We start from the raw sequence: 12,799 nt of genomic DNA, 5'->3' as shown, positions 1-12,799 counted from the left end.
TACTTTGAGTGCCAGAAAAGGTCTATCAGGGAGGGAAACCACCTGAGACTCCTGAGATCCTCTCATCCATGGGGCCACAGTGAAAAGTAGAGTGGGAAGGAGACTGGAGCTGCTTTAAGCTTTTTAAATGGACTTTCAGAAAATTCCATTTATCAAAGGATGAGATGAGTCTGTTGATTCTATGCCCCAAAAAGCAGACTCACTGGGAAGATGTGAAGTTCACTACCTGTGCAATAAGACGTTTTCCTGAGAGGAGATCACTGGGATACTTGTGATTCTGAGATACTTCTTTTTTTCCAGACTGTTAGTCCTGTTTTATTATCTGACTAGAAAACTAGATGATCCACCAGTCCAGAAGGCGAGGGGTGGGCTTAATCCTCTTCCTCACCTATGGATCCTGCCCCTCCCCCTAACTCTTTTTTTTTGGGGGGGGGAGGGTGTACCAGGGATTGAACTCAGGGACACTAGGCTACTAAGCCACATCCCCAGCCCTATTTTGTATTTTCTTTAGAGACAGGGTCTCACTGAGTTGCTTAGTGCTTCACCTTTGCTGAGGCTGGCTTTGAACTCATGATCCTCCCGCCTCAGCCTCCCAAGCTGCTGGGATTAAAGGCGTATACCACTGCACCCTGAAAGGTGAGTGACTCACCCAAGACGGAGATTCAACCAAGAGATTTTATTGGGGTGCTGCCCGAAGGAGAGGCAGAGAGCAGAAAGAGGAGAGGAGGAGGGCAGAGAGAGAAAGAAGAGAGAAGAGAGAAGAGTGTGTGCTTACAAGCTTCAGCTTAAGAAGGGTCGCATAGGGGACGTGGAGGGTGCTGATTGGCAGGGTGACTCAGGAACAGCGAGTGGACACTGTGTCCTGTGGGGATTGGTTGAGGAAACCTTTGAATTTGGCACTCTTGGGGTAAGGGATTCCATGATGTTCTCGGAGAAGTGGGAGTCTCCCACACACCCAAAACCCCCGGCTTCCTAACCCTTCTTGATGTCCTTCCTCTTCAGGCAGACTGGACTGCCACCCTGGTCCAGAAGGTGGAGGGAGAGGATGATGTGCCTCCGGATGTGCAGGACAAGGAGGGTGCAGGTTCACCATTTACCTGCTGATGCTGATTAGGCTCTGGGAGATCCACACGTGGGCATGGTGAATGGACTTGGCCAAACCCAGGCTCAACACCTGAGTCTGTGGCACCTCTCCAAGAAATCCCCATCTTCAGGCTCCAAATGTAATCCAGCTTCACGTGACCCTTGTTCAGCAACTTACAAGGATCTGTTGCAATAGGGCATTGCCTTCAAACAGATACCGAGGGTCCTGGCCCATCACCAACAGCTCCTGGGCAGCCTTGTGGATCTCCATCAGAGCAAATTTGGCCCTCCAGATCTTACATTTGTTTTGGAGTTCATATTCACCCATCAGCTTCAGTTCTTGGTGAAGGCAGAATCTGCAAGTGTCTCCATGGAATCACATATGTTTTGCCACAAACTCTGCTATGGTCCACTGGTATGTTGCTCCGCTGCTGAGATTCTATTTTTTTTTTTTTTTTAAAGAGAGAGTGAGAGAGGGGGACAGAGAGAGAGAGAATTTTAACATTTATTTATTTTTTCTTAGTTCTCGGCGGACACAACATCTTTGTTGGTATGTGGTGCTGCTGAGGATCGAACCCGGGCTGCACGCATGCTAGGCGAGCGCGCTACCCCAGCCCCTTTTTTTTTTTTTATTTTAAAGAGAGAGTGAGAGACAGAGGAGAGAGAGAGAGAGAGAGAGAGAGAGAGAGAGAGGGAGAGAATTTTTTTAATATTTATTTTCGGCAGGCACAACATCTTTGTATGTGGTGCTGAGGATCGAACCCGGGCCTCATGCATGCCAGGCGAGAGCGCTACCACTTGAGCCACATCCCCAGCCCGAGATTCTATTTTTGTTGGACAGGCTGTCCCTACTTCTCTCCACAATGTACTTGTCACTAGGAACATGGAGTCACAGAAATAATAGACAATGATAGTTAACATCTACATCTGTTTGGTTCATTGAATTCTCACAAGAAACCTGAGGCTAGTACTGTTGCTCCGATTTTACAGTTGAGAAAAATCAAAGTACAGGGAGATTAAGTAACTTTCTTAAGGTTACCAGGGATTTGAACCCAGGTTGTCTGACTCAAGAACCCCAATTTTTAAAGCACTATTATATAGTAGTAGTAATTTGGGGGGCTTAAAGACAAAGATTTAGCAGGGTATGGTGCACACCTATAAATCCCAGTTACTCAGGAATCAACTGAGTTAGGAAGATTGCAAGTTCAAGGCCCACCTTGGCAAGTTCAAGGCCAGCCTGGGCAACATAGTGAGACCCTATCTCAAAATAATAAAAGGGCTGGGGACATCCTCAGCAAAAAATGAGGTGCTAAGTAACTCAGTAAGACCCCATCTCTAAATAAAATATTTTTAAAACGGGCTGGGGAATGTAGCTTGGTGGCTTAATGCACCAGGGTTCAATCCTCAGTACTGCTAAATAAATAGATTTAGCCATAAACGCCTAAAATTATGTACATTTGTGAATTTTGGCCCTTAGTTCTGTAAGTTTGGGCATAATTATATAGAATTTAGTGATTGTAAAATGGTTTCAACAGCCTACAAAATATTCTTACAATCAATAAAAACTGAATTTCTTTGTACCATTAAGTTCACTTAAATGAACTGATTTGTTCTAAAGGTATTATTAAGTTGCTAAGATAATGCTCAGATTAAACCAATTGAGCTTGCTTGTGTGTTCTGTCTCTGTCTTGTGTTGGGGATTGAACTCAGGGCCTTATGCATACTCTACCACTGAGCTACATCCCCAGAGATTGCTTAAAGTTTATCAAGTCTTTATTTGGGAAGTGGGGAGGAAGGATTGGAAAGAATTTTTTTTTTTTTTTGTACTAGAAATCGAACCCAGAGGCACTTCTGCCACTGAGCTACCTCCTCAGTTCTTTTTTGATTTTGAGACAGAGTCTCACTAAGTTGCTTAGGGACTTCCTAAATTGCTGAGGCTAGCCTCAAACATGTGATCCTCCTGCCTCAGCCTCCTAAGTTGCTGGGATTCCAGGTGTGTACCACCATGCTAGGCCTAAAGGAAGATTATTCTAAAAATAAAAACAAAATAAAACAAACAAAAACCAATCTAAAGAAAATTTATGTTGGAGTATGTTCCTTTTGCTAAATTTTTCTATTATGAGCAGAGAGACTTCTGAAATCTTTCATTCATCTTAGAGCCTAAAATGCCTAATATGTAATAACTGCTACAAATCACAATTATTAATATTTTAACCAATATTTTTGGTATTGAGGATTGACCCCAGGGATGCTTTACTACCAAGCTACACCTCCAGTCATTTTTATTTCTTATTTTGAGACAGTCTCAATAAGTTGCTAAGGCTGGCCTTGAATTTGTGATCCTTTTGACTTACCTCCTGAGAGCTGGGATTAATTACAGGTGTGAGGCACTGCATGTGGGTATTTATATTTTTTATATGTGTGTGTGTGTGTGTGTGTGTGTGTGTGTGTGTGTGTGTGTGGTGTGTGCTGGGAATCAAGGGCCTCTTGCCACACACTGCCACACTAGGTAAGTATTTTACCACTGAGTTATGTTCCCATCCCTATAAAGGACTTAGTAATAGCATGCTCTATGTTAGCCTTTAAGTCTAGGAGAAAAAGGAGTATAATAATAACTACTTTACAGAGAGAAAGAGTGAGGCTCAAAGCTCATGTACCTAAGTCACATAAATGGTAAATTAAGGTTTGGAACTCAAGGTTTCCTGATTTCAAAGTCCAAGCTCTTAGGCCACAAATAATTGCAGATTTGTTCTAAGAAATAGATACTCCTTTAAATAATCTGAAAATGATTATTATAATAAGGATGCTTCTTCAACAAATTTGAATATAAAGTCCAGACTCTGTTTAATCCCAAATGGTTCCACAGATATCAGATCAAAATATGAAATGGGAAGCATTAGGACCACTATCTTTTCTTCTTGATGTTCAATACAGGATCCACATGACACTGTTGATATGTCATGAGCATATACACCTTATGAATGGTTGCAAGGTCATCAGCAATTTTTCTTACTAGCAAATTTAAGGCATCTCTGTTGGGGACTGCAAATCAAGTCAAGATGGCGCCTGGCAATTTGCCAGGCGGAGTGGTTTGGGAGGCAACGCCACCGAGCTATTAAGATGATGGGGATTCCTTATTGGCTGATTGCTGTATCTGGATGATGCTAATTGAGTCAAGCTGTGTGTAATCAGTTAGGTCTATATACACCGCTGTTGTTCCGTAATAAAGCAGTTCCCGCTTCAACCTTCAAGTTGCTTGTCACCTCCCGGTTATTTTGCCCAGCTGGACTGCGCATGCACATCTCTGTGGAAACTGTTGAAATAGTATAGTGGGCACATTCTCCACTGTATGGGGAGAGGCAAATAGAGCAGCAATATGAATAATAATTGGGCACCAAATAGCATGGCAAAAACCAAGCATCCCAGGTGGGTCTGCCTGTGCAACCTAAAAGAAAAACTACTGAAAGAGAGTGATTATTATTTTCTTGATTTTGGTGATGAAAGTGCAACGTGCCCTCAAATAACCAAAATATCCTTTCAAAACTAACATGGAGAGATGGTAGAGTCACTAGCAAAAATTTCCAACTCTGATGTCGCACCTTATGACAAACTATGGATGCCATAGAAATAGCTTTAAGAAACCACAGCTGACTGATTCCTGGGAATGCCATCTAGCAAAGAGCAACTCACAAAATTAGGATAACGTCAAAGGCTGTGTTAATGACCATATGACTTAAGTCACAAACATACCCTCTTTTCCATAGCCAGAACACAGAGTTCCACAGTAGAAGTGGGAGTAACCCTTCTCATGTTCATACTTAACCACTCAGAAGATTTCTGCTTTTCTTTGTGGGGGTGGTGGGGATGCCAGGGATTGAACACGTGACCACTGAGCCACATTCCCGGCCCTATTTTGTATTTTATTTAGACAGGGTCTCACTGAATTGCTTAGTGCCTCTCTTTTGCTGAGGCTGGCTTTGAACTCACAATCCTCCTGTCTCAGCCTCCCAACAAGCTGCTAGGATTACTGCACCTGGTAGATTTCTACTTTTTGTGTCTGCAACTTTAGTAGGTTCAGTAAGATTGGAGGTCCTATTTCCCAAGGGAGGAATGCTTCCTCCAGGAAACAGACATTGAATTGGTTTTGCTGTTGAGTCAATGGCAGAAAAGGAGTTTACAATATTGGCTAGGGTGATTGATCCTGATCATTACGTGGAAGTTAGGTTGTTACTACCAACAGGTGCAACTGTTGTTTCTGATGGATTCACCAGGGAACCTCTTAATAACTGTTGATGTAAAACTATAGCAAAGCAATAAAATGCAATAAAGACAGGCCCAACTACCCATTGAGGCTTGAATCCTGTGGAAATGAAGGGAAAGAATCCCTTCTAGCCAACATGTTGGCAGAGAGTAAGAGAAACATGGATTGTCTTGACAGTGGGAAGAGGCAGTTATAAATACCAGCTTAGCCTTATGACCACCTATAGCTCTGTGGATATCTGATATTCATTGATGTTTTCTTTTTCTTCTCAATTTCCATACTAGCTGATGTGAAAAACACCTATGGTGGCTAGTTTTACAATTTAGATTCCAGATGGAGGGATAATTGCACTGAGATCTCTTGGCGATGACAGAGTTGGTAACTGATGTTCTTTATGCTTCCCCTGTGCTGCCCACCCACATCCATTCCTGACTTTGTTTACCTGCACCCCAGAAAATTAACCTCCATGGAATGCATTACCTAGGCTCTCACCTGGGTTCAGCCAATGGAAGACAGAAGCTTGGCATGCAGGAGAAGAGAAAATTTGAGGTCCCCCCCACCCGTTCTGAGCTCTATTTGAGACTTTTCTTTCTTTCCTTTTTTTTTTTTTTTTTTTTTTAGTACTGGGGAGTGGACCCAGGGTCTCATATGTGCTAGGCTAGTGCTCTATCACTGAGCTACATCCCCAGCCTTTTTTTTTTTTTAAAGAGAGAGAAAGAGAGAGAGAGAGAGAGAGAATTTTTTTAAAATATTTATTTTATTTTTTAGTTTTCGGTGGATACAACATCTTTATTTTACTTTTCTGTAGTGCTGAGGATCAAACCCAGTGCCCTGCACACGCCAGGCGAGCGCGCTACCGCTTGAGCCACATCCCCAGCCCCATCCCCAGCCTTTTTTAAGTCAAATTAATTTTTGTGTGTGTGGGAGGATTTACTACTGAGCTACAACCTCAGAACTTTTTTTATTTTTGAGACAGGTTCTCACTAAGTTGCTCAGGCTGACATTGAACTTTCAATCCTCCTGCCTTAGCTTCCCAAAACACTGAGATTAAAGGCAAGCACCACTATGGCTCACTTGCCCTGCCTGCACCTCTTAAATATTCCCTTTATAAAAGTTTCTGGAATTATCTGAATTTAGTTCAGTTTCCTGCCGAGACCCTGATAGATCAACCATTTAAAGGTATGTTGTAAAATTCTCAGAATAAATCTTGATTTTATTAAAAATAAGTTAATGAATTAAAAAACATTAAGAAAGATAGGAGATGAAAGTTAAATAAACTCTTTACTCAACATATATACAAACAGGTATTGAGAATATAAAAATTAAAGTCAGTTGCTATCTATTGTACAAGTTAGCTAGGAGATGTGTATGTACATAAACTGCACAGGATGCTAAGGACCCTCTGATAGCATTATCTAAAGTAGTATGGAACAGATTTGAAGTTGACTCATTTATTTCACATTATGGATTTATTTTAGCACCCCACCCAAAATGACCATTTGGGGGCATGTAAAATCTAAGAGAAACAATTAGCTTAAAAATATTATTTTTATATACTTAGTGTAAGATATTAATTCTCAATATAACAGAGAAAGATCTGAAGAGAAACTCACCAAAGTGTTCCCAGTTGTTACCTTTGAGAAGTGGAAATAAGAGGAAAAAGTCCATTATCACTTTATATATTTCTACATTATTTTTAATTTTTTTTTCTACTGGGGATTGAACCCAAGGAGGCCTAAACACTGAGCCACATTCCCAGCCCTTTTTATATTTTATTTAGAGACAGGATCTCAATAAGTTGCTTAGGGCCATGCTTAGTTGCTGAGGCTGGCTTTGAATTTGTGATCCTCCTGCCTCAGCCTCCCAGGCTGCTGAGATTACAAGCATGCACCACTGCATCTGGCTTCAATTTTTAATTTAATTTATTATTTTTTTTGTAAAATCGCTATGCAACTAGATATGCAGTATAAAAGAAAGGAAATAATGCTTATGCAGAACTCAGGAGGATTAAAGAATGAGTATAAAGAACTAGGGATGAAGCTCAGTGGTAGAGCACTTGTCTAGCATGCATGAGGCCAGAGTTCAACCCCAGTACCACACACACAGAAAACAAAACAAAACAACCTAGGAGAGGAGCAATGCATGAAGTAGAGAAAGGGAAGGGGATACAACATGATCTCAGAATATCTTATCAGATTTTCAGATTGTTATACCTCATTCACACTTGCTACTGGAAATCAATTTGTTGATAGGTCCTTTTCAGAAAATAAATATGTATCGAGTCCCTACTCTATGCCAGAGTAACAGATACCAAGGCAGCGTAAGTCAAAATTCGTGTTCTCAAAGCATTTACAGTCCCAATGGGGAGTTAAGACATTCTGAGAACACAGACAGCCATGGTTAAGTGCCAAGGGGTTTGGCCCATGAAAGAACAGAAAAAGTTGAGTAATTGCCAAGGTTTGAGCCTGGGAGCCTTGGAACAGTGGTGCCATTTATAAAAATGGAAAGTTGGGAAAAGAGAGCCAATTCAGAAGCAGATATACCTATAGAAAAATGCATGGTCCATGCAAATCACTTGGGCTATGCAGATGAGGGCTGCAGACATAATGTTTAGCCAGCAAGCTGCTGTCAGGAACTAATCTCCACTTTTTCTTGATGTGGACCATGTGCCAGGCATGGTGCAACGCTCTTTGCATACGTTATCATTTAATCCTCCCAAGTCTATGAAAAGAGAAGAGATGGACGTGGATAAGCTAAGTGTGGAATAAAGAATCTGGGTGGGGCCTGATGGAAAGTCAAATATGAACAATCAGATATGAGACACCATGAAGCCCTGAATCTGCTACAGGAAGAAAAAGGCAGGGCATGGTGGTGCACACCTGATATCCCAGCAGCTCAGAAGGCTGAGGCAGGAGAATTGCAAGTTCAAAGCCAACCTCAGCAACTTGGTGAAGCCCTAAGCAACTTATTGAGACCCTGTCTCTAAATAAAGTACAGAAAAAAAAAAAATGCTGGAATGTGTTTTAGTGGTAAAGTGCCCAGTACTGGGGTTCAATCCCCAGTACCAAATATTTATCTATCTGTGTGTGTGTGTGTGTGTGTGTGTGTGTGTGTGTGTGTGTGTTTGATTTTGAGTGGAGATGAAAGGGTGGAAGCAGGAGAATACCTGGTATACTTAACATGATCTTTTTAGAAAGCCTGCAGTATTTAGGATAGATTGGAATCATCCATTTAAACTAAATCAGGCCCGTGCATTAGCATATATCTATAGTCCCAGCAATTTGGAAGGCTGAGGCAGGAGGATCTTAAACTCAAGGCCAGCCTGGGTAACTTAGTGAGATCCCATCTCAACATTTTAAATAAGTAGAAAGGGTTGGGGACACAGCTCAGTGGTAGTACCTCTAAGTTCAATCCCAAGTATTGCCAAAATAAGCAAACAAAACAAAAATCAGATCTGAGTTGATATTGGTCTCCAGTGGCAAGAAGGAAAAGATGGAGGTGGATGTGAAATGGTTTGAAGGGAAAAAACAGAGATACTTGGCAATTGCTTGGATTTGGAAATAGAGAAAAGAAAAAGACAAGAATCTGGGATTTAATGTCATTGAGATCAGGAGGAAGTACAGACCTAGTTTTTTGGTTTTGTTTTTGGTGATCATGAGGCCTTTCTCTGGGGGAGAGCAGGTAGAATGTGGGGGTGGGATGACAGCAGAATAAGCCAGGGAGGATGAAGAGCCTTGGAAGAAGGGAGGAGAAATAGGAAGGCAAATATCTGGGAAATAAAGAGTCAAGAAAACCAAAGTGTGAGGGAGGTTGCAAAAATGTCAGAAGTTACCACCAGGGTCAAATATTAGAGATGGCATGAAGAATCAGGACAGGCAAGAGACCAGTGAGTGGCTTTGAGAAAATCAATATTCTCTCTAAAGTAAATCACTTTGAGCAGACCTTCATCTCTCAGTAAAAACTACCAAACAAAAAGGTGAAGGATGATGAAAAGAGGGTGATGATTCTGTGCTCATGGCAGCTAATATTTCCTGAGCACCTTTTCCCTGCTTGGACCCAGTGACAACTAGACTATCCTGTTGACAAAGCAGGTGTTATTGATATCTTTTTACAAAGAGTCTGAGCCTCAAAGAAATTAATTACCTCTCCCAAGGCCTCGTAAATGAGAAGTGAGGGAGCCAGGATTTCAAGCCAGGCCTGTGTGGCTCTAAAGGCCCCACCACATTCCACCTCCCTACAGTGTCTATGCTGTAGGAGCAGCCACCATCTAATGTGCACTTCCTGGGCACCATACTGTATTAAGTAGTTCATGTATGTTAATGTAATTCTTATGACAACCCTTCAAAGTTGTTATTATTTTGGTACCAGGGATTGAAACCCAGGGATACTTAATCACTGAGCCACATCCCCAGTCCTTTTTATTTTCTAAAATTTTGAGACAGGTTCTCATTAAGTTGCTTAGGGCATCATCAAGTTGCTGAGACTGGCTTTGAACTCTCCATCTTCCTACCTCAATCTCCTGAGCTGCTGGGATTGTAGGCTATTGTTATTAATCCCATTTTACAGATGGAGGAAATTGAAGCTCAGAGAGGTTAACTGACATGGCCAAAATCACATTGTCAGAAAGTGGTTGAAGTGGGTTAAGTATGAAGCTATCCATTTCTATTGAACTCAGAGGTACTCCACCACTGAGCCACACTCCCAGCCCTCTCTTTTGCTGAGGCTGGCTTTGAACACGCAGTTCTCCTGTCTCAGCCTCCTGAGCCACTGGGATTTCAAGCGTGCAGCTCACCAGAATTTCTTAAAGGAAATTTCTACTTGGGTTCTAGTAGGTGAACAGTGAGTGAGTGCTTGGAAGCATTATAAGTCATTAATTGTATAAAACCAGTGTTATAAGCTTCCTGGTTGGTTCTCGGTGGCTCCAGTGCTGTGCTTCTGGTGTAGCATCAGTATCACTCAAGACTGCTCTATTGAGCTACAGTGCTTCCCCTTTATCACAGTCCTGGCTTCACTCCAGGGGTTGGGGACAGCATGGCTTTTGAACTTGCCTTTCATCAGGGATGGAGAAAGCATGAGAGTTCATCCACTGCCTTAATTGTCAGAAGTGTCCAGGCAGAATCAGGCACATGTGGCTGGCCACTGTCTCTCCCTGGTAGTTCCCATGGCTGGCACCACTTTTCTCCTCTGAACTCTGCAGGGAGAAGCTGGCTGAGTGGATAGAGGCGTCCACCTGACGGTGGGGGGCCTGTGAAACAGTGCTCTAGTTCTTTCCCAGCAGCCTTAGTTGTGGCCTGGGCAAGACCTAGTGAAGGCACGATCTTAGTGACAGCAGCCTGGGTGGGGAGGAGGCAGGCCTGCAGAGTTCCCTGTGGGGTTCTGGGCAGAAATAAGAGAGCAGGCTCAGCTGACACTGTGTGATTGGTAGGGCAGAGTGAGGAGGGGTGTGAGGCCAAGTGCCTGTCTTCCCATGGGTCGTTGTTAGTCAGAGAGCCTCAGGGAAAATGTCAGCCATCCTGATCTGATATAATTTCAAGCCCCCTGCTGTATAACTGAGTGATTCTTTCCGCACATGGTCAGCAGCAGATATTTCTCAAGGTGAAAGCAATTAAGCCTTCATTTTTCCTCCTCCCTCAGCTGCTAGAAAGAAAAGAAAGATGGAAGGGAAGCAGTCCCTGCTTTTGCCAAGGTCAGTCAGGGTGTCCTGGTCCGTTCCAGTAATTGGCTTGTCACCTGCTCACACCTCTCCCAGGTTGTTAGAGTCCCTCAGGGCTGAGGCTGCGAAAGGGCAGAGTGACTGCTTTTTGCTTCTCTCCTGAATGAGAAAGAGGTTATCTCACCCTGCCTTGGGCAGAGAATGAGCAGGAACACTATGAGCCAGGCCTGGGCAGCACACATAGGTGGGGCTGAGCTGTTCTCTCCTTTTCCTGGAAGATTCAAAGCCAAGAAAGAGAAAAATTCCTTGGAAGCTAAAGAATTCGTTTAGATTCAGTCAATACACCAAATTCTTTTCTAGGAGTTCCTGGTACCTGTGGTCTTGGAACTTAGTGGGGAGCAGGTCAGGTGCAAAAGTGGAGGGTCAGAGAAGTTAGTGTGTAGGTCATTACAAAAGTGCTGAATGGCTGGGCTGGTGGCACACACCTGTGGTCCCAGCACCTCAGGAGGCTGAGGCAGGAGGATCACAAGTTCAAGTCCAGTATAGGTAATTTAGCAAGCCCTTATCTCAAAATATAAAAAGGGCTGGGAATGTAGCTCAGTGGTAGAGCACCCCAGGGTTCAGTCCCAGTACCTCAAAACAAAACAAGAAACAAGAACAACAACAACAAACAATCCAAAGGTGCTGAATGTCACAGAGGAGGAGAGCAAGATGCCATCTGGACCTGATCACCATGAAGTCAGGCAAGATTTCCTTAAGAAGAGACTTTTTAAAAAGGATGAAATCTCATGATAAATGTTTAAAAGAGAAAAAGCGTAAAGTGAAAATAGAAACTTGTAATTATCCCCCCATCCTCTCGAGTACTCCCAACCAATAATAGTGTTAAGTACTTTCCTAGGAATTTTCCATAATGTATCCAAGTGAACATAATACGAATGTCTCTCTCTCTCTCTCTCTCTCTCTCTCTCTCTCTCTCTCTCTCTCTCTCTCTCTCTCTCTCTCTCTCTCTCTCGACAGTGTTTCATTAAGTCCCTGAGGCAGGCTTCCAACTTGGGATTCTCTTGCCTTATCTTCCCAGATCTCACTGGAATTACAGGTATGTGCCACCCCACCTGGCTACAATCCAATTTTCTTAAGAAGTAGGCTGTCTGTCATTGTGCATAACGGTAATCCTAGCTATTCAAGAGGCTGAGGCAGGAGGATCCCAAGTTTAAGGCCAGCCTGGGCAACTTAGCAAGGCCCTGTTTAAAAAAAAAAGAACTGAGATATAGCTCAGTGGCAAAGTGCCCCTGGGTTCATTCCTTCCTTCCCTATCCCCAATACAAAAACAATCCCCCCCCCAAAAAAAAGCTACTGGCACCTATTATTCACAATATATCCAGTGCACTTTTCCCATGTCAATAGAGAGCTTTTCCTTATTCTTTTTGAAGGTTTTGTGATGTGAGGTGGTGATTTGTTTTTAAAGGTGAAACCTGAAGAATAAAAGAGATTAGCAAGATAAAAGGGTGATTCTCTGAAGGAAGAAGCCTGAGAAAACAAAAACAACCGAGATCTCCCTAACCATACAGTGCCTCCTAACCTCTCCTCCTCCTGTTCTCAGCCCTTGCTCTCCCTGCTGCCACATTTTCCCACTGTAATTTGCAAAGCAAGGCAGCTCTCTTTGTCTTGCCTTAGCCCTGGGGAGCTTCATTCTTCATGCCAAAGCAACTTAATAAGTATTTTCCTAAACAAAGAACCATCTACCCAGAGAAAAATTATGCCACTCCCCTAACAGACAAAAGTAGCTGAAGGCAGTTGTTTTA

General features: G+C 42.8%; 1 long non-coding RNA gene across 1 annotated transcript in view; it reads right to left on the bottom strand.

Annotated features, from left to right (window-relative positions):
- Positions 1–661: 661 nt before the first annotated feature.
- The window catches only part of LOC110597081 (uncharacterized), a 31,372-nt gene continuing 19,234 nt past the window's right edge, over positions 662–12,799 (bottom strand). The window contains exon 2 of the long non-coding RNA XR_013427226.1: positions 662–1,522. This is a non-coding gene — a long non-coding RNA (uncharacterized LOC110597081). The remainder of the gene's footprint in view (positions 1,523–12,799) is intronic.

Source organism: Ictidomys tridecemlineatus, chromosome 11 (assembly GCF_052094955.1).
Source record: "Ictidomys tridecemlineatus isolate mIctTri1 chromosome 11, mIctTri1.hap1, whole genome shotgun sequence".
NCBI lineage: Eukaryota > Metazoa > Chordata > Mammalia > Rodentia > Sciuridae > Ictidomys > Ictidomys tridecemlineatus.
This window is presented reverse-complemented; position numbering and strand designations above follow the sequence as displayed.